Raw genomic sequence first — 27147 nt, 5'->3', positions numbered from 1 at the left:
GGTAGGATGTGTGGAGGCATGGAAAGTGCTGGCACCTGGATGTGCTGCTCTTTTCATTGGGATAGAAGCTCCCACTTGCTCTGAACTCCAGTTCTGGGTGAGACTCTGGGGGACCCAGACACATATAGGGAGAAACTTGACTATCTGGCCTCTGGACAGGAACGTGAGGGCAGCTTTCTCTCAGAGGTGCTCCAGCGATCACTGTTCCTATGTGGGGCACAGGAAGCGGAGACCTGGGGACCTCTCTGGTTAAGGGCTGACGGCATTCATTACTGTTTGTTCAATACTGGTGATTCCCAGAGACCCTGCCCCACCCAATTTACAATTGTACCCAAGATGTGCACATTGGCTTTTGCATATAAATGGCCTGCCCTTTCTCCACCTAAAACCTGTCAAGTTGGGTCAGAGAGCCCAAGAGAAATCCCAGCAGTAGCAGCCTGCCCTGCTCCACAACGGGGCCTTGTCTGGGCACCTCCAAACTCCAAACAAACAGGAGGAATCTGAAGATCTCTCTGTAGCTCCTGATGGGCAGCCCCAGACACTGGCTGACTTTGCACCTCCTTGCAGATCCAAGAGTCAGTGTACCCAGTGGTAATGTCAGACCATACCAGATTACAACTCCTCACATCTATAAGAGACACACTAAGGGGGCAGACTCAGTGAGCACCAAAGCCCCACTGAATCCAGTCCTACCCCATAAGGGTGTCTCCTGCACAACAGATCTTCCATGTAGACACAGATGGTCCTCACAGTCAATTGGCCTTGAAGTCAATTCCTCCCAGTGATACCAACAGCAATTAAGGCTTAACTACAATAAGATTGCACTCAATCCACAAAGGGGTGCACTAAGAGTTTCTACGTCGGGTGACTCGGGAGGCTGACCTACTGGGCCCTGTAGAGCACCTACCACACAAGACCACTCTATCAACTCAAGGACACTTAGCAGCTACACAGTACATAAAAACAAATACAGGAAGCAGTATAAATATGGAGACAAAGAAACAAGTCACAAATGAAAGAAGTGGATGAAAGCAAAATGCTGGTCATAGAGTTTAAAACCACGGTTATAAGGTTTCGTAAGAATATTCTAGAAACCTTTGAGGAATTTAGTGAGACCCTCAAGGAGATGGAAAAGGACCAGTCATAATTAAGCATACACTAACTGAAATAAAGAATAATATACAAAGATTCAACAGCAGACTAGAGGATTCCAAGAATAAAGTCAAAGATTTGAAATACAAAGAAGCAAAAAACACCCAACTGAAAAAGCAAAAAGAAAAAAATAATTCAAAAATATGAAAATAATGTAAGGAACCTCTGGGACAACTTCAAGTGTACCAACATCAGAATTATGGGGGTTCCACAAGAAGAGAGAGAGGAAGATATTGAAAATGTATTTGAAGAAATAATGACTGAAAACTTCCCCCACTTGGTGAAAGAAATAGTCTTACAAGTACAGAAAAAACACAGAACCTCAAACAAGAGGAATCCAAAGAGGACCACACCAAGACATATCATAATTAAAATGCCAAGGGCAAAAGACAAAGATAGAATATTAAAAGCAGCAAGAGAAAAACAGTTAGTTATCTATAAGGGAGTACCCATATGATTGTCAGCTGATTTCTCAACAGAAACTATGCAGGCTAGACAACAGTGGCAAGAAATATTTAAAGCGATGAATAGCAAGAACCTACAACCAAGATTACTCTATCCAGCAAAGCTATCATTCAGAAATGAAGGTCAGATAAAAAGCTTCACAGATAAGAAAAAGCTAAAGGAGTTCATCAACACCAAACCTGTATTATATGAAATGGTGAAATGTATTCTTTAAGAAGAGGAAGAAGAAAAAGGTAAATATAAAAAAAAATTTGAACAACAAAGTGACAACAAATATTTTTCTATCAACAAGTATATCTAAAAATAAGTGAATATAAAACCTGATGGCCCTAGCCAGTTTGGCTCAGTGGATAGAGCCTGCAGATTGAAGGATCCCAGGTTTGATTCTGATAAAGAGCATGCACTTTGGCTGCAGGCACATCGCCAGTGGGGGATGTTCAGGAGGCAGCTGATCAATGTTTCTCTCTCATGGATGTTTCTAACTCTATATCCCTCTCCTTCCCTCTCCGTAGAAAATCAATTATATATATATATATATATATATATATATATATATATATATACACCCTGATGAACAGAAAAAACTGGTGAATGTAATAGAATCAAGGGCATGAAACAGGAGCAAACTGACAATTCTCAGGGATAAGGGGTTGTGGGATTTCTGGAAGAGATTGGACAAAGAGCTTACACCTATGGGAAAGGTCAGGGTGGGGTAGGTAAAGGCCTGGAGTAGGGAGGGAACTGGATGGAGGGGAACTATGGAGATAAAAAAGAGGAACTATATGTAATAATATGAACAATAAAAAAATTACTCTACCCATAATGGCTATCATTTAGAACTGAAGACATAAAGAGCTTCCCCCCCAAAGAAAAAAACTAAAGGAGTTTATCACCACTAAACACATATTACAAGAAATGGAAAGGGACTTCTTTAATATAAAAGAGTACAAATATGAATAATAAATAGCAAAAACCATATACCTACCAATAATCACCTTAAATATAAATGGATTAAATATACTCTAATCAAAGACATGGGATAGATACATAAATAAGAAAAAGATGAACCAAAAGTATGCTGACCAAAAGAGAACAATTTCAGATAGAAACATACATACAAACAGGAAGTAAATGCATAAAAAGATACTTTGTGTAAATGAAAACAACAACAAAAAACTTGTCTAGCAATGATATCAGGCAAAATAGACTTTTAAAAAACTATGACACAAACAAGGAGATTTCATAATGATAAAGGGACCAATTAAACAAGAGACTATAACTCTAATAAATATTTATATACCTAACAAAGGAGAACCTAAATTTATAAAGCAAATATTGACAGATACATAGAGAAATAGCTAGAAATACAGTAGTTGTAAGGAACTTAACACAGAATTAATATCAAAGGATAGGTTATCCATACAGAAAGTACACACATTCTTTTCAAGCACACATGGACATTTTCCAGAATAGACCACATGATAAGCCACAAAACAAGTCTCAATAAATTTAAGAAGGTGTAAATCATATTAAGTATCATCTCCAACTACAATAGTATGAAACTACAAATTAATTACAAGAAAACATAAGAACACATGGAGATTAAATATCATGTTACTAAATAATGAATGGGTTAATAATGACATCAAGGAAGAAATCAAAGGAAACCTTTAGACAAATTAAAATGAAATCATAATGATTTTAAAAATCTATAGAAAATAGACAAAGCAGTTCTAAGAGGGAAATTCATAGCAATGCAGGCCCATTCCAAAAAAAAAAAAAAAAAAAAATTGAATAAGAATATAACCTCACACCTAAAGAGAACTTAAAAAAAAACCCTAAAGTGAGAAGAAAGAAGGAAAAAATAAAAATAAAATGGGGAATAAACACAATAGTCTAAAAACACAATACAAAAGATTGATAAAACCAAGAGCTAGCTCTTTGAAAAGATAAATAAGATTAATAAACCTTTAAACAGATTTTTTAAAAAAACATGACCCAAATAAACAAAATAGAAATGAAAGAGGTGTAATAACAACTGACAACACAGAACAGCAAAAGATTATAAAAAAATACTACAATAATTTGCCAACAAGTTGAACAATGCGGACAAAAATGCATAAGTTCATAGAAATGTACAATTTTTCAATACTTAATTTAAAAAACAACAGAAAAATTGAACAGACCAATAACTACTAACAAATTGAATTGGTAGTACAAAATTCCAAACAAACAAAAGTCCTGGACCAGATGGCATCATAGTTTACTTTTACTGAAAATTTTAAAGAATTAAAGCTACCCTTCTCAACCTGTTTTTAAAAATTCAAGAGAACGTAAAGATACCAAGTTTATTTTATGAGGCCAGCTTTGTCTTAAATCCAAAATCAGACAAAGACATTACAAAGAAAAGAAAATTATAGACCAATTTCCTGATAAACATAAATGAAAAAACCCTCAACAAGATATTAGGAAACCAAATCCAGCAATATATTAAAAAGATCACATACCATTATCAAGGGGGATTTATTACTAGGATGGAAAGATGTTTCCAGGTATATAAAACAATTAAAGCAATTTACTACATAAACAACATGAAAGATTTAAAAAAAATCATGTGAACATATCAATAGATGTAGGAAAAGCATTAGACAAAATCTAGCCTCAATTTATAATGAAAATTCTCAGAAAAGTAAAAATAAATGTAATGAATCTCAACATAATAAAGGCCAAATATTACAAACCAATAGATAATATCATACTAACTGGGGAAAATCTAAAAGTATTTTCCTTGATATTAGGAACAAGACAAAAATGTCCACTTTCATTACTTTTATTCAACTTAGCACTGGATGTTCTAGCCACAGCCATCAGAAAAGGCAAAGAAATAAGTCATCCATTAAAAATCAAAAATTAAAACTCATTATTTGCAGATGGCATGATTTTACACAGAAAGAGCTCTAAATATTTTCCCCAAAACTATTAGAATTGAGAAATTAATTTAGAAAAATAGCAGGATACCAAATAAAAATCCAGAAACCAGTTTGATATTCATACACTAATAATGAACTAACAGAAAGTGAAATTAAAAAGTAATTCTATTTACTATTGCATCAAAAGTATACCAATGGGTTCCACAAGATGGACACTTTATCAAGACTGGGACACATAGCAGTCTTATCCAATACAAGAAAAAAAAAAACCCACAAAGGAACAGAAAACATGGGGAAACAGAGAAACAGATCCCAGATAAAAGTGTAGGAGGAATCTCTGGAATGAGAAGTAAAGGAAATGGAGGCAAGCAATTTATCAGAAATAGAATATAAGTAATGATTTTTTAGAATGCTCAACAGCGTGAAAAATGACATAGAAATCATTGAAAACAACCACTTGGAAATGAAGAATGATGTAGATGAAAATAAGAATATACTGAAAGGAATTTAACAGTAGGTTAGTAGAAGCAGAGGATTGAATAAGAAAATTAGAAAATGAGAAAAAACTCAATGGAAGCAACATAAAGAAAACATACTTAAAATGCATGAGGAGAGTTTAAGGAAACATTGGGAACATGAAACAGAGCAACATAAGCATTAAAGGGGTACCAGAGGAAGAAGAAAGTGAGCAAAGGATAGAGAACCTGTTTGAAGAAATAATGACAGAAAATTTCCCTGATATTAGGAAGAAAAAACACAAGACCAACAAGCTCCGAGACTTCAAAACAAGATGAACCAAAAATGACTGACACCAAAAAAACTTCTGGAAGATATCAAAAGACTGGCACATTATAATTAAACTAGAGTTTCGATGCACAAAGTTTTTTGCAAGAATGGGCCTTCTTTTCCCTCCCTGCCAGCACCACCTTCACTCTGGCCAGAGCCACCTTTCCACCTTCACATGCTGCCCAGAGGCCCAGAGCTGCTGGGGCAGTGCAGAATGCCTGCTTTCTGCCCTGCCCCTGGCCGCTCAATACCTGTGTATGCAAATTAACCTGCCATCTTTGTTGACTTAATTTGAATACTCACTCCTATTTGGCTGGTGGATGTCATGAAGCTATGGTCAATTTGCACCTTACTCTTTTATTAGTGTAGATTGGCAAACACCAACAACAAAGTAAAAATCTTAAAGGCTGCTAGAGAGACAGAAAGTTACCTAAAAGGGATCTCCCATCAGACTATCAATTGATTTCTCAACAGAAACACATCAGGCCAGAATGGAATGGAATGAAATATACTAAGTTAGGCAAATCAAAGGTCTGAATCCAAGAATATTGTACCCAGCAAGGCTTTTATTCAAAATTAAAGGTGAAGTCAGGAGTTTCACAGACAAAAAAGGACTAAGGGAATTTATCACCACCAAACCAGCAATGCAAGAAATGCTAAAGGGACTGCTATAAAAAGAAGAAATAGGAAGGGAAGAAGGAACACAGGCAAAAAGAATAAAAATGGGAAAAGATGGCAACCGGCAACAAAGTAGGGAGGGAGAGTGTATGAGAGAATGAGGGAGCCATAGAGGAGTGTGTGGATGTGTATGGTGTGTGTGTGTGTATAAGGACAGTCAGATCTTGCAGGTCCTACAAGGGACTGCCAAAATAAGCACTTTTTTTTTTTTTTTTTACATGTTTCTCTTTTATTTTTCCCCTCATTTTTTAAATTAAGGTATTATATGTGTACATACCTTACAAATCCCCCCTCCAACTCCCATACATGCCTTCCCTCCCCAGAGTTTTTTGTTCATTGGTTATGCTTATATGCATACATACAAGTCCTTCGGTTGATCTCTTATCTCCCCCATAAATCCCTACCCTCCCCGCTATAATTTGACAGTCTGTTTGTTTCTTTACTATCTCTGTATCTATCTTTTTTCTCATCAGTTTATAATGTTCCTTATTACCCCTAAATGAGTGAGATCATGTGGTGTTTTTCTTTCATTGACTGGCTTATTTCACTCAGCATGTTCTCCAATTCCATCCAGGTTGCTGTAAATGATAAGAATTCCTTCTTTTTATGGCAGCATAGTATTCCACTGTGTAGATGTACCATAATTTCTGGTCCAATAATCTGCTAATGGGCATCTAGGTAGTTTCCAAATCCTAGCTATTGTAGATTGTGCTGCTATGAACATAGGGGTGCATATTTCCTTTCTGATTGGTGTTTCTGGTTTCTTAGGATATATTCCTAGGAGTGGAATTACTGGGTCAAATGGGAGTTCTATTTTCAGTTTTTTGAGGAAACTCCATACTGTTCTCCACAGTGGTTGCACCAGTCTGCATTCCCACCAGCAGTGCAAGAGGGTTCCTTTTTCTCCGCATCCTCACCAGCACTTGCCGTTTGCTGATTTGTTGTTGATGGCTACTCTGACAGGTGTGAGATGGTACTGCATTGTCATTTTGATTTGCATCTCTCAAATAATTAGTGACTTTGAGCATGTTTTCATGTGCCTTTTGGCCTTTCTTCTGTCTTCTTTTGAAAAGATTCTATTTAGATCCATTGCCCATTTTTTAATTGGATCATTTATCTACCTTTTATTAAGTTGTATAAACTGTCTGTAGATATTGGAGATTAAACCTTTATCAGTGCTATCATTTGCAAATATGTTCTCCCATACATTGGGCTTTATTGTTGTTTTGTTGATGATTTCTTTTTCTGTAAAAAAAAAGCTTTTTATTTTGATGTAGTCCCATTTGTTTATTTTCTCTTTAGCTTCCATTGCACTAGGGGAAGTATCAATGCAGAAGTTCTTTTGGCATGTCTGAGATTTTGCTGCCTGTGGATTAATCTAGTATTTTATGGTTTCCCATCTTATGTTTAAGTCCTGTATCCATTTTGAGTTTATTTTTGTGTATGGTATAAGTTGGTGATCTAGTTTCATTCTTTGGCATGTATCTGTCCAATTTTCCCAACACCATTTATTGAAGAGACTGTTTTGACTCCATTGTATGTTCATGCCTCCTTTTCAAATATTAATTGAGCATAGTGATTTGGGTTGATATCTGGATTCTCTATTCTATTCCACTGATCTATATGTCTGTTCTTGTGCCAGTATCAGGCTGTTTTGAGAGCAGAGGTTTTGTAGTATAGCTTGAAATCTGGTATTGAGATACCTCCTGCTATACTCTTCTTTCTCAGGATTGCTGTGGATATTTTGGGCCTTTTTTGTTGTTGTTGTTCCAGATGAACTTTTGGAGAGTTCTTTTCTAGGTCTGTGAAATATGCCGTTGGTATTTTAATGGGGAGTGCATTGAATCTATAAATTGCTTTGGGAAGTATGGACATTTTGATGATGTTGATTCTACCAATCCATGAACATGGTATGTTCTTCCATCTGTTTACATCTTCCTCTATCTCTTTTTTCAGTGTCGTGTAGTTTTCTGCATATAGGTCTTTTACCTCCTTAGTTAATTTTATTCCTAGGTATCTTAATTTTTTTAGTGAGATGATAAGTGGGATTGCTTTTTTAGTCTCTGTTTCTGTAAGTTCACTATTGGTGTATAGACATGCCATGAATTCTTGGCATTAATTTTGTATCCTGCTACATTGCTCAATTCATTTATTAAATATATCAGTTTTTTTATGGAGTCTTTTGTTTTTTTTTATGTACAATATCATCTCATCTGCAAATAAGGATAATTTTACTTCTTTCTTTCTTTCCAATGTGGATGCCTTTTATTTCTTCTTCCTGCCTAATTGCAATGGCTAGTACTTCCAGTACTATGTCAAACAGGAGTGGTGAGAGTGGGCATCCCTGTCTTGTTCCGGTTCTTAGAAGGAATGATTTTAGTTTTTGCCCATTGAGTATGATGTTGGCTGTGGGTTTATCATATATAGCTTTTAATATGTTGATGTATGATCCTTCTATTCCCACCTTGTTGAGAGTTGTTATCAGGAAAGGGTGTTGGATTTTATCAAATGATTTTTCTGCATTAATTGATATGACTATATGATTTTTATCTCTCAATTTGTTTATGTGTTATCATGTTTACTGATTTGCGGATATTGTACCATCCTTGCATTCCTGGAATATATCCTACTTGGTCATGGAGTGTGATCTTTCTGATGTTCTGCTGGAGCCAGTTTCCTAGAATTTTGTTGAGGATTTTGGTATCTATGTTCATGAGGGATATTGGCCTATAATTCTCTTTCATTGAGTTGTCTTTATCTGGTTTTGGTATTAGAGTGATGCTGGCTTCATAGGAGTTTGGAAGTGTTCCTTCCTCTTGAATTTTTTGGAATTGTCTGAGGAGGATAGGTTTTAGTTCTTTCTTGAATATTTGGTAAAACTCTCCTGTGAAGCCATCTGTGAAGCCGAGGGCTTTTATTTTCTGGAAGCTTTTTGATGGCTGTTTCAATTGCTTTCCAAGTCACTGGTCTATTGAGATTTTTAGGTTTTTCCTGACTGAGTTTTGGAAGATTATATTTTTCTAGGAATATGTCAATTTCCCCGAGGTTGTCCAGTTTGTTGGAATAGAGTTGTTCGTAGTATTTTGTAACAATCCTTTGTATCTCAACAGGGTCTGTTGTTATTTCACCTTTTCATTTCTGATTTTGTTTATTTGGGTCCTCTCTCTTTGTTTCTTGGTTAGCCTGGCTAGAGGTTTATAAATCTTGTTTATTCTTTCAAAGAATCAGCTCTTGGTTTGTTGATCTTTTGTATTATTTCTTTGGTCTCTATGTCGTTTATCTCCACTCTGATTTTTATTATTTCCTTCCTTCTGCTTACACTGGGCTTTTCTTGTTGCTTGTAGAGCTATGAACTTCCCGCTCATGATTGCTTTTGCCGTGTCCCATAAATTTTGGATTGTTGTGTTTTCATTGTCATTTGTTGACAGGATGTTTTTTATTTTTTCCTTGATTTCTCTGGAAACCCAGTCCTTGTTTTATAGCATGCTGTTTAGTCTCCATGTGTTTGATTTCTTTGGATTATTTTTATTGTAGTTGATTTCCAGTTTTATGCCATTATGAACTGAGAACGTGCTTGATATGACTTCTATCTTCTTGAATTTGAAGAGGCTTTGCCTATGTCCCAAATGTGGTATATCTTTGAGAATGTCCCATGTGCACTTGAGAAGAATGTATATACTGTGGCTTTGGAGTGAAATGTTCTGAAGATGTCAACTAATTCCATCTGGTCTAGTGAGTCATTTAGAATTGATGTTTCTTTGCTGAGTTTTTGTTTAGATGCTTTGTCCAAAGGTGACAGCGGGGTATTAAAATCTCCTACTATGATTGTATTGCTATTAATCTCTCCCTTAATGTCCTCCAGCAGTTTTTTTTTCTTTTCTTTTTTTATGTATTTGGGTGCTGCCATATTGGGTGCATATATGTTTATCATGATTATTTCTTCTTGTTGGATTGCTCCCTTTAGTATTATGAAGTGGCCTTCGTTATCTCTTATTACGTCCTTCACTTTGAGATCTAATTTGTCAGATATAAGTATTGCTACCTCAGCTTTTTTTTCATTTCCATTCGCCTGGAAAACCTTTTTCCATCCCTTCACCCTCAGTCTGTGTGCCTCTTTTTTTTTTCTTCTGAAATGGGTTTCTTGTAGACAGCAGATATATGGGTCTTGTTTTCTTATCCAATCTGCTACCCTATGTGTTTTGATTGGGACATTTAATCCATTTACATTTAAAGTTATTATTGAAAGGTACTTATTTGTTGCCATTTTTATTCTATACCCCTGTGTTCCTTCTTCCCTTCCGATTTCTTTATTTTTACAGCAGACACTTTAGCATTTCTTGCTTTGCTGGTTTGGTGGTGATAAATTCCTTTAGTCTGTTTTTGTCTGTGAAGCTCCTGATTTCACCTTCAGTTTTGATTGATAGCCTTGCTGAGTACAGTATTCTTGGAATCAGACCATTCCTTTGTGTGACTTTGTATATTTCATTCCATTCCCTTCTGGCCTGATGAGTTTCTGTTGAGAAATCATTTGCTAGTCTGATGGGGGTTCCTTTATATGTAACTTTCTGTCTCTCTCTGGCTGCTTTTAAGAACACCTATTATTCTAATATCGTTTTGTTTTGTATTGTCCCAAAGTTCCCTTAGACTCTCCTCCTGCTTTTTAATTGTTTTTCCAGAAGCTGCTCTAATTGCGTATTTTTTTTATCTTGTCTTCTAGCTCACTGATGCTGTACTCTGCTTCTTCTAGTCTACTCTTTTTAAAATTTTTTAAATTCTTTTTTAATAAATCTTTATTGTTCATATTATTACAAATGTTCCTCTCCCCCCCCCATTGCTCTCCTCTACCAGGTTCCCACCCCACCCTCTGCCCTTTCCCCACCCCCCATTGTCCTCATCCATAGGTGCACAGTTTATGTTCAGTCTCTTCCCACACCCCCCTCTTCCCTTTCCCCTGAGAATTGTCAGTTCACTCCCCTTCCATATCTCTGATTCTATTATATTCAACAGTTAATATTATTCATTAGATTTAAAAAAAAATTTCCTTGGTTTTTAGATTCACTTGTTGACAGTTATGTATTTGTTGTTCATAGTTTTTATCTTTATTTTCTTTCTCTTCTGAAAGAACCTCCTTCAGCAATTCATATAATTCTGGTTTGGTGGTGATGAATTCCTTTAGCTTTTTTTTTTTTTTATTAGTGAAGCTCTTTATCTGGCCTTCGATTCTGAGTGATAGCTTTGCTGGGTAGATTATTTTTGGCTGTAGGTTCTTACTATTCATCACCTTGAGTATTTCTTGCCATTCCCATCTGGCCTGCATGGTTTCTGTTGAGAAATCAGCTGACAGTCATATGGATGCTCCTTTATAGGTAACTACCTGCTTTTCTCTTGCTGCTTTTAATATTCTCTCTTTGTCTTTTGCTCTTGGAATTTTAATTATGATTTGTCTTGGTGTGGTTTTCTGTAGATTCCTTTTATTTGGAGTTATGTGTGCTTCCTGGACTTGTAAGTCTAATTCTTTCACCAGGAGGAGGAAGTTTTCTGTCACTATTTCTTTCAGTATGTTTTCGATATCTTGCTCTCTCTCATCTTCCTGGACCCCCATAATTCTGATGTTGGTTCACTTGAAGTTGTCCCAGAGTTTTCTTACATTATCTTCAACTTTCTGGATTCTCTTGTCTTCTTGCTTCTGCGGAGGAGTATCTTCTGGCTCTTTATGTTCCAAATCTTTGACTTGATTCTTGCGATCTTCCATTCTGTTTTTAGGATACTGTATAATATTTTTTATTTCAGACAATGTATTCTTTATTTCTTGTTGATCCCTTATTATTTCTTGTTGATTCCTTATTATTTCTAGTTGATCCCTTTTCATATCCTCATAGGTCTTATCGATCTTTTCTAGGAAATTCTTAAAAAACCTTATAAGCATGGTTTTGAACTTTATATCCAGTTGCTTTTTGTCCTCTATTTCTTTCGTTTGTGATCTATTTTCTTGTCTCGGCATTTTCGCAGCTTCCCTGAGTTGGTGGCTTTAAAAGTCTCTGTGTTCAGCTTGGATGGGGCAGAGTTTCAGGGTGGAACCTACAGCCTTGGCTTCCGTCAGCCGACCTTATGTGGCTCCTGAGTCTTAGTGTTCCTCAGGGTCCTTCGGTACTCACTGCAAGCACCTCTGAGAGTGAGGTGCCCTCGAGTTTCGCCTGCTACCAAACAGTCTAGTCTCTCCCCCAATGAACCCGGGGTTTAGTTCAGTTGGAAGTGGGATTAGACGTGGAGTTCAGAGCAGTCTGGAGCTTTTGTCTCCTTCCCGCCAGGGAAATCCTGCAGCACAGCCAACCATCCTTTCTCTGCGCGTAATGTGCGTGCCTCCGGACCTCCTTTCACCGCTCCCCTGGGTTTCCGCCTTACAGCCCAGCTTCCTCTGTATGAGCCTGGATCCCCAGGGTCTGGCCTAGAACTGGGTTCAGAGCAATAGGAACTGGGGCTCAGCATAGTCCGGAGCTTTTGTCTCCTTCCCACTAGGGCAATCTAGCAGCAGAGTCAACAGTCCGTCCTCTACGCAAAATGTGCACACCTCCGGGACCTCCTTTTGCTGTTTCCACAGGTTTCCGCCTTACAGCCCAGCTCCCTCTGTATGAGTCTGGGTCCCCAGGGTCTGGCCTAGAACTGGGGTTCAGTGCTGTCGGGTCTGGGGTTCAGCACACTCCGGAGCTTTTATCTCCTTCCCGTGAGGGAATGCCAGCCAGGCACTCAGCCACTCCTCCTCTCCAGCTCCATCCTCTCCGTGCGCGCAGCATGTCCCCATACCTTAGGCTTTTACAGCTCCTCCGCTCTTCCTTCTGGTTTTCTCTTTCCTTCTCGTTGTAGAATTTCCAGTCAGTCATCTTTCCTGTAGCTCTGGGTAATGTCCACTCTACATTTTAATTGTATTTTATTGAAATTGTTGTGTGCAGCTGTGGTTAGGCGTTTACCTGTGCAGCCATCTTGGATTCTCTCCTTCTAGTCTACCCTTGATGCTTTCTATTGAGTTCTATTGAGTAGCGATGTCATTTTTCATTTCTTCTTGGTTCTTCTTCATTTCCTCTTGGTTCTTACTCATATTGTCAAATTTGTCTTCCATTCTTTTCAGTCATCTTATGATCATTATTCTGAATTCTTGTTCTGGTAGGTTGCTTGCCTATAACTTGTTTACTTTCTTTTCTGGTGATGCCTGCTTTTCTTTCATATGCGAGCTGTTTCTTTGTCTCTCAATGATCTCTCTTTTCAGGATGTCTGGTTATGTAGTTCTCTTTCTCCTGTGTTGATTTAAAGGCACAAAATACAGCACAACCAGATACAACACACAAGGCACTAAACAGAAATGTGTTTGCGATATTAATAACCTCCAATAAAGGTTTCCATTAAAGAAAGGCAAATTAGGGGATAGGAGAGATAGAAGAGGGGGGGAAAAGGAGTGGCAAAATGAAATTGGGAGAAGGAGAAGAAAAAAAAAACAAAGAGAGAGAGAGAGAGAGAAACTAGAACTATAGTAAGAGAGAAACAAGGAACTAACTATAAATATGGGAAGGAAACTAATAGAACAACCCTTAATCACAGCAAATGCCAGCAACAAGTATCTGAAGATTAATACAACTTACAAGAGCAACTAATATCAAGTGAGGAAAGGAAAAGCAGAAGTAAAACCTAACTAAAAGACAGCTAACAAAAATATACAATCAAACAAAAAGAATAAGCAAACAATCTCACAAAAAAGCATAAAACATTCAACATACAAGTACAAAAGAATAGAGAGAAAGGCTTTTTTTTATTTGTGTGTTTTTTTAGGATAGTGAAAAGGGAGGTGTGTATGGGCTTGGAACAGGGGGTTGGAAATTAGATATACAGGTAGAGTTAAATTTTAGCAGGGCGTAAACAGAAAGAATAGGGAAAATCTAGAGAAGGAAAGGGTTAAGATAAACAGGACACCAAAGGGGAAAAGGTTAGGAAGAGAGTGATGGCAAAAAGGTAGGGTTGAGATAGAATAAAGCGATGGTGAAGGAAAGGTAAAAATAGACTGTAGAACACTAATCCCGAAGTAAAATAAAAAGCAAATAATATGACACTTAAAAAAATAATAATAAAAATAAACAAAAGTAAATAAGATAAAAAGGTAAAATAGTAGTAGTAATAATGCTAATTACAATTAAAAATCTATTAATTAAAAAGGTAAAATTAAGTGAGGAAGAAAGAAAAATAGTTTCTTGAGTAAATGTTGCAAATAATGAAAATAAAAACAAAAATAAAAAAATAAAAATTAAAAAATTATATAAAATGTGCAGTAGTAAAGGTCATTCACTTCTATCGATCTGTTTGGCATGCCTGTTTCCCAGTCCGGACAGTATTGCAGTCCCCTGCATTTCACTGCTCATCAGTGTTGTAATCCGGTCCCAATTTTTAAAGCAGGCCTTGCTTTGATTTTTTATTACACTAGGGTCAATTTGTGATGTAGCCTCTGGGTGGCAGTGTTTCTGAGTTGACTTCCAGGGCTCTAAAGCCTCTCTAGATTTTTTTTTCTCTATGAGTCCACTGATCTGTGGAAGTTGGCGGGCACTTCCCTAAAGGTTGCTGGCTATCCCTCTGCATCAGATCAAAACGGGTTGATATCTTTAGATATTCCCCCTATTAGGAGCCACGTCCATAATCACGGGTGACAGCAGCCCAACATCCCAGGGCTTCACCTTGTAAACACTGCCCTAGTCCTCCAGCTTCCGCACAGCACGCAGGCTTCTGTCTTCACGGGACTCTCCCTATCCCCATGAAATCTGACCTTTTTGTCGTGCGGTGGAGCGCTCCTTTGAGTCCATGTGTTCGCGCTGCCTGGGACCCGTGTTCTGCTGTGGCTGTGGATATTCAGGCCTCTGACAAGATCCACTTTTCCTTTGAAGATGGTGATATTTCCCCATCTAAGCCCATATGTAGCTCCAGAAGGGGACCCAGCCCCGCTGGGGTGCTTCCCTGTCAGGGACACCCTGATCAGCAGTCTCCCACCTTCTGGAGTTCGCCTGTCTCTTAGTTGCTAACAAATACTCCTAGCATGACCCTCAGCTGCTCTCTCTTTCTGCTTCGGGACAAGGCTCAGAACCCATCCATCTATTCTTCCACCATTTTGTGTCCCCAAAACGGGCAGTCTTAAGTGGCGAAACCTTACTGCCACTGCAAACACTCTAGGGAGGACACTGCTGGCACAGAAACTACACCATCTTGAAGAATAGAACTGCTTGAGACTAGGATCCTAGCCTCGCTACTACCCAATCTGGTCTCAGATGCAAACTGGGACCCTCTAGACATTTAGGTAAAAGACCTGTGACCACAGCTGCAGACCCAAGGACACCAAGACTCCAGGCACCCTGGCTGTGTATTTCTGTAAGTTACAGAGCCTATCCCCCTCTTCACTGGCCCACTGCAGCTGCATAGGAACTGCTAGACCTCTCCACAAAAACAGGCCTCCTGCCCACACAGGCAGGCTCTCTGAATTTGACCTGAGGGGCATGGACATGGGGAGTTTGTTTTCTGCAGTTCTCACTCCCACAAATAGACCCCATGCCCACACATGGAGTCTGCACTGAATTTGAGCCTGGGTACACAGACACAGGGACTTTGTTTCCCCACAGCTCATGCTCCCATGACCAGACCCTAGGCACAATCCGGGAAGCTGTGCCACCTGACTTTGATTCTGGATGAGGACACACCCAAGCAACAGAGACTCTAATACTCGATTCTTGGCACAGGCATAGGGGGACATTGACTGCTGTAACACTCTAGGGGACTCTGATTTTCAGCACACAACAGCGGATTCTCTTTTTCAGCAAGGTGCAGGTGGGGGCCCTGATTCTAGGTGTACATATGAGGCTGCACTGAGCACCAATGATTCTGATCCTGGGTGGGCGGGGCTCACACATACCCAAGGCAGCAACATGTCTTGGTGTCATAGCTCTTCAGTGACACTAGTTGAAATGAAGCTTCCATTATACATGGCCCAGACCCCTGCAACTCAGTGATTGGATCTACTGGTGATAGAATGGGGAGACAATGAAACAATCCCCAGAGAAGAGAAAAAGAGGCATTACCAAAAAAGAATAAGTGAAACTGAGGCATGAAACATGACAGAAAAGGAATTCAGAGTAATGGTTGTACAGTTCATAAACTGGATAGATGAGAAAAATCAATGACCTATGCAAAAATCAAAAAGTAATCAAAAGTGATATAGATACGATCAAAAATGCCATGGAAGGTTTCAACAGTAGACTAAAAGAAGCAGAGGAGCGAACTAGTGAGTTAGAAGATAAGGTATCCCTAACCAGTTTGTCTCGGTATATCGAGCATCGACCTGCAGACTGAAAGGGTCCAGGTTCAATTTCAGTCAAGGGCATGTACCTTGGTTGTGGGCACATCCCCAGTAGGAGGTGTGCAGAAGGCAGCTGATCAATGTTTCTCTCTCATCAGTGTTTCTAGAATTCTATCCCACTCCCTTACTCTCTGTTAAAAAGCAATAAGATATATTTTAAAAGGAAGAATATAAGGTAGAGAAACAAGCCCAATCTAAACAGCAACTGGAGGGAAAAAAATAAAAAACAGGAGGAAAGCCTAAGGGAGCTTTGGGACAACACAAAATGAAATAACATATTATGGGGGTGCCCAAATGACAAGAAGAGCATCAAGGTTTAGAGAATCTATTTGAAGAAATAATGACAGAAAACTTCCCTGATATGGAGAAAAAAAATGTTAAACAAATACGGAGACTTCCAAGCAAGATGAATCCTAAAAGAGCCACACCAAGACATCTCATAATTACAATGGCAAATGCTAATTCCAAAGAGAGAGTCTTAAAGGCTGCAAGAGAGAGACAGAGAGTTACCTACAAAGAATCCCCCATCAGACTATCAAATTATTTCTCAACAGAAACACATCAAGCAATAAGGTAATGAAAGGAGGTACAAAGTGATGCAAAGCAAGGGACTAACCCAAGAATACTCTATCCAGCAATACTATCAATAAAAATTGAAGGGAAAATCAGGAGCTTTGCAGACAATAAAAAAAAAAAAGTAAATAAATAAAAAAGGCGGCTAAGGAAGTTATTCACTACCAAGACAGCAATACAAGAAATGCTAAAAGGAATGCTGTAAAAAGAAGAAATAGAGAGGGAGGGAGGAACACAGGCATAAAGTACAGAAATGGCTACAAACAAGTACCTATCAATAATAACATTAAGTCTAAATGGGTTAAATATTCCAATCAAAAGACATTGAGTGAATGAATGGATAAGAAAACATGATACATATATATGATGACTACAGGAGACTCACCACAGATCAAGAGACTCACACAGACTAAAAGTGAAGGGATGGAAAAGTATGTATCAAGCAAATGGAAATGGAAAAAAAAAAGTTGGGGTAACAATATTTATATCTGACAAAATAGACCTTAAAGGGAAGACCATAATAAGTGACAAGGAATGCTAAAGGGATTAATAAAAGAAGAGAAATAATTTTGGTATACATTTATGCACCCAATGCAAGAGCACCCAAATACATTTAAAAAACAACTTCTGGAAGAGATTGACAACAACACAATCATAGTAGAAGACTTTAATACCCCATTAACATCACATTAGTAAAATCATGAATAAATCCTCTAGACAAAAAAATTAGCAAAGAAACTTTAATCTTAAATGACTCACTAGATCAGATGAACTTAATTGACATCTATAGGACATTCTACCCCAAAACTACAGAATATACATTCTTCTCAAGTGCACAGAGGACATTTTAAAAGATAGACCACATATTGGGACACAGGAAAGTCTCTCCAAATTCAAAAGAATTGAAATCATATCAAGCATTTTCTCAGATCACAGTGGCATAAAATTAGAAGTCAACTACAGTAAAAAAAAAAAAAAAAAATCACAGAAATTCAAACACTTGGAGGCTGAATAGCATACTATTAAACAATGAGTGTGTTACCAAAGAGATGAAAGAAGAAATAAAACATATCCTAGAAACAAACACAACAATCCAAAATCTCAGTGACACAGTGAAAGCAATCCTGAGAGGGAAGTTCATAGCATTACAGGCCTACCTCAAAAAACTGGTAATAAACCTTCTAACTCTACAGCTTGATGAATTAGAAAGAGAGCAACAAGAAAATCCCACAGCCGAAACCAGTTTGGCTCAGTGGATAGAGCATCGGCCTGTGGACTGAAAAGTCCCAGGTTCAATTCCGGATTTGGTTGCAGGCACATCCCCAGTAGGGGGTGTGCAAGAGGCAGCTGATCGGTGATTCTCTCTCATCAATGTTTCTAACTCTATCTCTCTCTCTTCCTCTCTGTAAAAAATCAATAAAATATATATTTTTTTTAAAAGAAAGAAAAGCCCACAGTGAGCAGAAGGAAGGAAATAATAAAGATCAGAGTGGAAATAAATGACATAGAGACCAAAGGAAAAATACAAAAGATCAATGAAACCAAGAGCTGCTTCTTTGAAAGGATAAACAAGATTGATGAACCTCTAGCCAGGCTCACCAAGAAGAAAAGAGAGAGGACTCAAATAAACAAAATCAGAAATGAAAGAGGTGAAATAACAACAGACCCCACAGAAATATGAAGAATCATTAAAAAAAATACTATGAGCAACTCTACTCCAACAAACTGGTCAAACTAGAAGAAATGGGCATGTTCCTGGTAAATTACGACCTTCCAAAACTCAGCCAGGAGGAATAAGATAATCTGAATAGGCTGATAATAGGAGGAAATTGAAACAGTATTCAAAATCTTCCAATAAACAAAAGCCCGGGACCAGAAGGCATCACAGGGGTTTTAGCAAACATTCAAAGAAATAAACCCTATCTTCCTCAGACTACTCCAAAAAATTTAAGGGAAGGAGCTCTTCCAAGCTCTTTCTACAAAGCCAGAATTACCCTAATCCCAAACCAGATAAAGACAATACAAAGAGAGAGAGAGAAAGACAATGCAGAAAGAGAGAGAGAGAGAGAGAGAGAGAGAGAGAGAGAGAGAGAGAGAGAGAGAATATTACAGGTTAATATTACTCATGAACACAGATGCCAAAATTCTCAACAAAATTCCAGCAAATCTAATCCAGCACTACATTAGGAAGATAATACACATGACCAAGTGGGATTTATTTCAGGGATTCAAGGATTGTACAATATCCACAAATCAATAAATGTGATACATCATATAAACAAACTGAGACATAAAAACCATATAAATTATACCAATTGTTGAAGAAAAAACATTTGACAAAATCCAACACCCTTTCTTGATAAAAACTCTCAGCAAAGTGGGAATAGAAGGTTCATATGTCAACGTAATAAAAGCCTTATATGACAAACTTACAGTCAGCATCATACTCAATGGGCAAAAACTAAAACCATTTCCACTAAGAACAGGAACAAGACAGGGATGCCCACTCTTATCACTACTGTTTAACATAGTACAGGAAGAAGGAATAATAGGCATCAATCCTGTTCAATCAGACAAAAAGAATAAATAAAAGACATCCTAATTGGAAAAGAAGAAGTAAAATTGTCCTTATTCACAGATGACATGATACTCTAAAGGCTCCATAAAAAAACTACTAGACTTAATAAATGAATTCGGCAATGTAGGAGGATACAAAATAAACACCCAGAAGTCTATTGCTTTTCTATACACCAATAATGAACTCATAGAAATAGAAATTTAAAAAGGAATCCCATTTACCATTACAACAACAACAACAAAATTAAGATACCTAGGAATAAATTTAACTAAGTAGGTAAAAACCCTGTACTCAGAAAATTATAGGATGCTGAAAAAAGAGATAGAGGGAGACATAAACAAATGGAAGAATACACCGTGTACATGGATTAGTAAAATCAACATCATTAAAATGTCCATACTACCCAAAGCAATCTATAAATTCAATGCAATCCCTGTTAAAATTCTAATGGTATACTTCAAAGACTAGAACAAATTCTCCAAAAATTCATCTGGAATAAAAAAAAAAAAAAAAAAAAAAGACCCCGAGTAGCTGCAGCAATCATGAGAAAAAAGAACAATGTCAGAAGGATCACAATACCAGATATAAAGTTGTACTACAAAGCCATTGTTCTCAAAAAGAACTGGTACTGCCCTAACTGGTTTGGCTCAATGGATAGAGTGATGGCCTGTAGACTCAAGGTTCCCAGGCTTGATTCCAGTCAAAGGCATGTACCTTGGTTGCAGACACATACCCAGTGGGGAGTGTGCAGGAGGCAGCTAATCAATGTTTCTTTCTCATTTATGTTTTTAACTTTCTATTTCTCTCCATTTCTTTCTCTAAAAAAATCAATTTATATATAAATATATATTTATATATAAATTGCCTGGTACTGGCACCAGAACAGACATATAGACCAATGGAACTGAACAGAGAAACCAAAAATTGACCCACGCCATTATTCTCAATTAACATTTGACAAAGGAGGCAAGGCTATTCAGTGGAGTCAAGACAGTCTCTTCAATAAATGGTGCTGGGAAATTTGGTCAGATGCATGCATGCAAAAAAAAAAAAATTAGATCATCAACTTACACTATACACAAAAATAAACTCAAAATGGATAAAGGACTTAAATGTAAGACGGGAAACCATAAAAATCTTAGAAGACTCCATAGTCAGCAAAATATAAGATATAAGTTGTAACAATATCTTTAACAATATAGCTCCAAGGGCAATGGAGACTAAGAAGAAAATAAACAAATGGGACTACATCAAAATAAAAAGTTTCTGCACAGCAAAAGAAACCATCAACAAAATAACAATAAAGCCCACTGCATGAAAGAACATATTTAACAATACTATTTCAGATAAGGGTTTAATCTCCAAAATTTACAGAGAACTCATACAACTTAACAAAAGGAAGATTAACAATCAAAAAAATGGGCAAAGGATCTAAATAGACATTTTTTGAAAGAGGACATACAGAAGGCCAAGAGACATATGAATACATGCTCACAGTCACTAATTATATGAAAGATGCAAATCAAAACAACAATGAAATATCAACTCACACTGGTCAGAATGGCTATCCAACAAATCTACAAACAACAAGTGCTGGAGAGAATGGGGAGAAAAGGGAGCCCTAGTGCACTGCTGGTGGGAATAAAGACTGTTGTAGCCACTGTGGAGAACAGTATGGAGTTTCCTTAAATAATTAAAAATGGAACTCTCATTTAACCCAATAATCCCACTTCTAGGAATATATCCCAAGAAACTAGAAACACCAATCAGAAAGGATATATGCATCCCTATATTCATAACAGCACAATTTACCATAGCTAAGATTTAGAAATAGCCTAAGCCAAAAGCAGATGAGTGGATTAAAAGATTGAGCTACAACTACACAATGAAATACTATTCTATATAATAAAAGCCTAATATGCTAAATGCCTGGTCATCCATTCAACCAATCAAAACATAATATACTAATGATATGCTAAGGCCACTCAACTATGACATGCACTGACCACAAGGTGGCAGACACTCCAACTGGAAGGTTAGCTTGCTGCTGGGATCTGGCTGATTGGGACTGAGTGAGATGGAATCCTCTCAGGGTCCCTCTGAGGTCACACCAGTGGGATCCTTCAGCCTGGCCTGTGCTTTCTTGCAATCCGGGAACCCTCAAGGGATGTTGGAGAACTGGTTTTGGCTGATCCTATAAGCCAGGCTAAGGGACCCCACTGGGGCACAAATTCGTGCATCGGGCCTCTAGTGCCACTATAAAAAAGAAGGAACTTTTACCATTTTCAATAGCATAGATGGAACTGGAGAGCATTAACCTAAGTAAAATAATGCTCAGTAGGAGATCTCACTCATATGTGGGATATAATGATCAAATAAACTGATGAATAAAAACAAAGCCAGAGACAAATGGCAGGAGAGAGGGGGAGTTTGTGATCAATCGAAGAACTTGTATGCATGCATATTAGCATAACAAATGGACACAGACACTGGGGTGGTGGGGGCTTGTCTTTGGGGTAGGAGTGGCCAGAATGGGGTCAATTGGGGGGAAAGGAGACATATGAAATACTTTAAACAATAAAAAAATAAAAATAAAAGATTTGACAAAATAAAAATAAATGAATAATTTAAAAAAAATAGCAAGAAAAGAACATAAACTTAAAAAAAAATGGCGGAGGTAAGATGGCAGAAGAATAGATGGGCGGATTCTGAGCCCTGTCCTGAAGCAGAAAAAGAGAGCAGCTGATGGTCTTCTGCTGTGAGTGTTTATTAGCAAGCTGGGAGACAGCGACCACCAGAAGAAACTGCTGGGGGGCCGCTGACAGAGGTACCCCTCACAGGGAAGCACCCACGCGGGCTACGTCCCTGCCCGGAGCTACCTACCGGCTTGGACAGGGAAACCTTGCCATCTTGAGAGGAAGATAGGATCATGTCAGAGGCCTGAATATCCACAGCCGCAGCGACCATTAAGCATCTGTGACCCCCAGAAAGCGGATCCCAGGTGGCGCGAACACCTGGCCTCACAGGAGTGCCCCACTGCTCAGCGAAAAGGAGAGAGAGAACTACACAACCAGACATCCTAGAATCAGGGGTCCTCAAACTTTTAAAGTGGGGGCCAGATCACGGTCCCTCAGAGAGCTGGAGGGCCGGACTATATGAACTACTAATTCCTACTGTAACACCTCGGCTGCGCTCACTGCCCAAAAAACCTGGTGGGCCGGATCAGACTCCTCTGCGGGCCGCATGTGGCCCGCGGGCCGTAGTTTGAAGATGCCTGGTCCTAGATCATGGGGAGACCAAAAAACAGCCCGCATATGAAAGAAAAGCAGGCTTCACCAGAAAAGGAAGTAAATGAGACAGAAGCAAGCAACCTACCAGAGCAAGAATTCAGAGTAATGATCATAAGATGGATAAAAAGAATGGAAGACAAATTTGACAATATGAGTAAGAACCAAGAGGAAATGAAGAAGAACCAAGAAGAAATGAAAAATGACATCGCTACTGTAAAGAACTCAATAGAAAGCATCAAGAGTAGATTAGAAGAAGCAGAGGACCGCATCAGCGAGCTAGAAGACAAGATGGAAAAACATACCCAATTAGAACAGCTTCTGGGGAAAAAAATTCAAAAACAGGAGGAAAGTCTAAGGGAACTTTGGGACAATACAAAACAAAACAATATTAGAATAATAGGGGTTCCAGAAGGAAAGGGAATTGAGGAAGACATGGAAAATGTATTTCAAGAAATAATGACAGAAAACTTTCCTGAGATAGAGAAGAAAAACCCCACACAAATCTAAGATGCTCGCAGAGTCCCAAGCAGAATGAACCCCAGAAAACCGACCCCTAGGCACATTATAATTAAGCTGGCAAACACCAACGACAAAAAAAGAATTTTAAAAGCAGCCAGAGAGAGATAGAAAGTTACATATAAAGGAACCCCTATCAGACTAGCAACTGATTTCTCCACAGAAACTTATCAGGCCAGAAGGGAATGGGATGAAATATACAAAGTCATGCAAAGGAAGGGTCTGAATCCAAGAATACTGTATCCAGTAAGGCTATCAATCAAAAGTGAAGGTGAAATCAGGAGCTTCACAGACAAAAACAGACTAAGGGAATTTATCTCCACCAAACCAGCAATGCAAGAAATGCTAAAGGGTCTACTATAAAATTAAAGAAATAGAAAGCAAAGAAGGAACACAGGGGTATAGAATAAAAATGGCGTCTAATAAGTATCTATCAATAATAACTTTAAATGTAAATGGACTAAATGCTCCAATAAAAAGACATAGGGTAACGGATTGGATAAGAAAACAAGACCCATATATCTGTTGTCTACAAGAAACCCACCTCAGAAAAAAGATGCACACAGACTGAAGGTGAAGGGATGGAAAAAGGTTTTCCAGGTGAATGGAAATGAAAAAAAAGCTGGGGTAGCAATACTTATATCTGACAAATTAGATCTCAGAGTGAAGGACATAACAGGAGATAATGAAGGCCACTTCATAATACTAAAGGGAGCAGTCCAACAAGAAGAAATAACCCTGGTAAACATATATGCACCCAATACGGGAGCACCCCAATATATAAAAAAAACTGCTGGAGGACATTAAGGGAGAGATTAATAGCAATACAATCATAGTAGGAGACTTTAATACCCCACTATCACCCTTTGACAAATCATCTAAACAAAAAATCAGCAAAAAAATATCAATCCTAAATGACTCACTAGACCAGATGGAATTAATCGATATCATCAGAACATTCCACCCAAAGCCACAGAATATACATTTTTCTCAAGTGCACATGGGACATTCTCAAAGATAGACCACATTTTGGGACATAGGCAAAGTCTCTTCAAATTCAAGAAGATAGAAATCATATCAAGCATCTTCTCAGATCATAGTGGCATAAAACTGGAAATTAACTACAATAAAAATAATCCAAAGAAATCAAACACATGGAGAATAAACAGCATGCTATTAAACAAGGACTGGATTACCAAAGAAATCAAGGAAGAAATTAAAAACATCCTGGAAACAAATGACAATGAAAACACAACTATCCAAAATCTATGGGACACAGCAAAAACAGTTTTGAGAGAGAAGTTCATATCCCTACAAGCCTATTTCTAAAAAAACTAGAAAAAAATGGTAACAAATGATCTAACTCTACAACTCAAAGAGTTAGAAAAAGAGCAACAAGAAAAGCCCCGTGTAAGCAGAAGGAAGAAAATAACAAAAATCAGAGCGGAGATAAATGACATAAAGACTAAAGAAACAATACATAAGATCAACAAAACCAAGAGCTGATTCTTTGAAAGAATAAACAAGATAGATGAACCTCTAGCCAGGCTAACCAAGAAACAAAGAGAGAGGACCCAAATAGACAAAATCAGAAACGAAAGAGGTGAAATAACAACAGACCCCGCCGAAATACAAAGGATTGTTACAAAATACTACGAATAACTCTATTCCAACAAACTGAACAACCGGGAGGAAATGTACACATTCCTAGAAAAATACAACCTTCCAAAACTCAATCAGGAAGAATCTAAAAATCTCAATAGAGCAGTGACTTGGGAAGAAATTGAAACAGTCATCAAAAAGCTTCAAGCAAACAAAAGCCCAGGGCCAGATGGCTTCACAGGAGAGTTTTACCAAACATTCAAGGAAGAACTAAAACCTATCCTCCTTAGACTTTTCAAAAAAATTCAAGAGGAAGGAACACTTCCAAACTCCTTCTATGAAGCCAGCATCACCCTAATACCAAAACCAGATAAAGACAACTCAATTACAGGCCAATATCTCTCATGAACATAGATGCCAAAATCCTCAACAAAATTCTATTGTAGCAAATTGGCTCCAGCAGAGCATCACAAAGATCATACACCATGACCAAGTAGGATTTATTCCAGGAATGCAAGGTTGGTACAATATCTGCAAATCAATAAACGTGATACATCACATAAACAAATTGAAAGATAAAAATCATATAGTCATATCAATTGATGCAGAAAAAGCATTTGATAAAATCCAACACCCTTTTCTGATAAAAACTCTCAACAAGGTGGGAGTTCAAGGATCATACCTCAACATAATAAAAGCTATATATGATAAACCCACAGCCAACATCATACTCAATGGGCAAAACTAAAACCATTACCTCTAAGAACAGTAACAAGACAGGGATGCCCACTATCGCCACTCCTCTTTGACATAGTACTGAAAGTACTAGCCATTGCAATTAGACAAGAGGAGGAAATAGAAGCATCCAAATTGGAAAAGAAGAAGTAAAGTTATCCTTATTTGCAGACGACATAATATTGTATATAAAAAAACCAAAAGACTCCATTAAAACACTAATTGACTTAATAAATGAATTTGGCAATGTAGCAGGGTACAAAATTAACGCCAAGAAATATATGGCATTTCTATACACCAACAGTGAACTTACAGAAACAGAGACTAAAAAAGCAATTCCATTTACCATTGCACCAAAAAAATTAAGATACCTAGGAATAAATTTAACTAAGGAAGTAAAGGACCTATACGAGGAAAACTAGACAACACTGAAAAAAGAGATAGAGAATGATGTAAGGAGATGGAAGAACATACCATGTTCATGGATTGGTAGAATCAACATCATCAAAATGTCCATACTTCCTAAAGCAATCTATAGGTTCAATGCACTCCCCATTAAAATACCAACGGCATATTTCACTGACCTAGAAAGAACTCTCCAAAAGTTCATTTGGAACAATAAAAGACCCCAAATAGCCACAGCAATCCTGAGAAAGAAGAGTAAAGTAGGAGGGATCTCAATACCAGACTTCAAACTGTATTATAAAGCCACTGTTCTCAAAACAGCCTGGTACTGGCACAAGAACAGACATATATATCAATGGAATCGAATCGAGAACCCAGATATCAACGCAAATCACTATGCTCAATTAATATTTGACAAAGGATGCACGAATATATAATGGAGTCAAGACAGTCTCTTCAATAAATGGTGTTGGGAAAATTGGACAGATACATGCAAAAGAATGAAACTAGATCACCAACTTACACCATATACAAAAATAAACTCAAAATGGATACAGGACTTAAACATCAGACGAGAAACCATAAAAATACTAGAAGCATCCACAGGCAACAAAATCTCAGACGTATGCCAAAAGAACTTCTTCACTGATACTGCCCCTAGGGCAATGGAAGCTAAAGAGAAAATAAACAAATGGGACTACATCAAAATAAAAAGCTTTTTTACAGCAAAAGAAACCATCTGCAAAACAACAAGAAAGCCCACTGTGTGGGAGAACATATTTGCAAATGTTACCACTGATAAAGGTTTAATCTCCAACATCTACAAACAGCTTATACAACTAAATAAAAGGAAGATGAATGATCCAATTAAAAAATGGGCAATGGACCTAAATAGAATATTTTCAAAAGAAGACAGAGGGAAGGCCAAAAGGCACTGAAAACATGCTCAAAGTCACTAATTATCCGAGAGATGCAAATCAAAACAACAATGTGGTACCATCTCACACCTGTCAGAATGGCCAACATCAACAAATCAACAAATGACAAGTGTTGGCGAGG

General features: G+C 37.7%; 1 protein-coding gene and 1 long non-coding RNA gene across 3 annotated transcripts in view; one reads left to right on the top strand and one right to left on the bottom strand.

Annotated features, from left to right (window-relative positions):
• The window catches only part of GXYLT2 (glucoside xylosyltransferase 2), a 173541-nt gene that overhangs the window by 6847 nt on the left and 139547 nt on the right, over positions 1-27147 (bottom strand). The gene's annotated exons all lie outside the window — the stretch shown is intronic.
• On the top strand, positions 16126-16600 carry LOC118714010. The gene is made up of 2 exons (XR_004986462.2): positions 16126-16331; positions 16565-16600. It is a non-coding gene; the product is annotated as an uncharacterized LOC118714010 (long non-coding RNA).

The sequence above is a fragment of the Pipistrellus kuhlii genome, unplaced genomic scaffold (genome assembly GCF_014108245.1).
Source record: "Pipistrellus kuhlii isolate mPipKuh1 unplaced genomic scaffold, mPipKuh1.p scaffold_m20_p_93, whole genome shotgun sequence".
Classification (NCBI taxonomy): Eukaryota; Metazoa; Chordata; class Mammalia; order Chiroptera; family Vespertilionidae; genus Pipistrellus; species Pipistrellus kuhlii.
The sequence above is the reverse complement of the archived record's forward strand: the minus strand, read 5'-3'. Positions and strand labels throughout refer to the sequence as shown.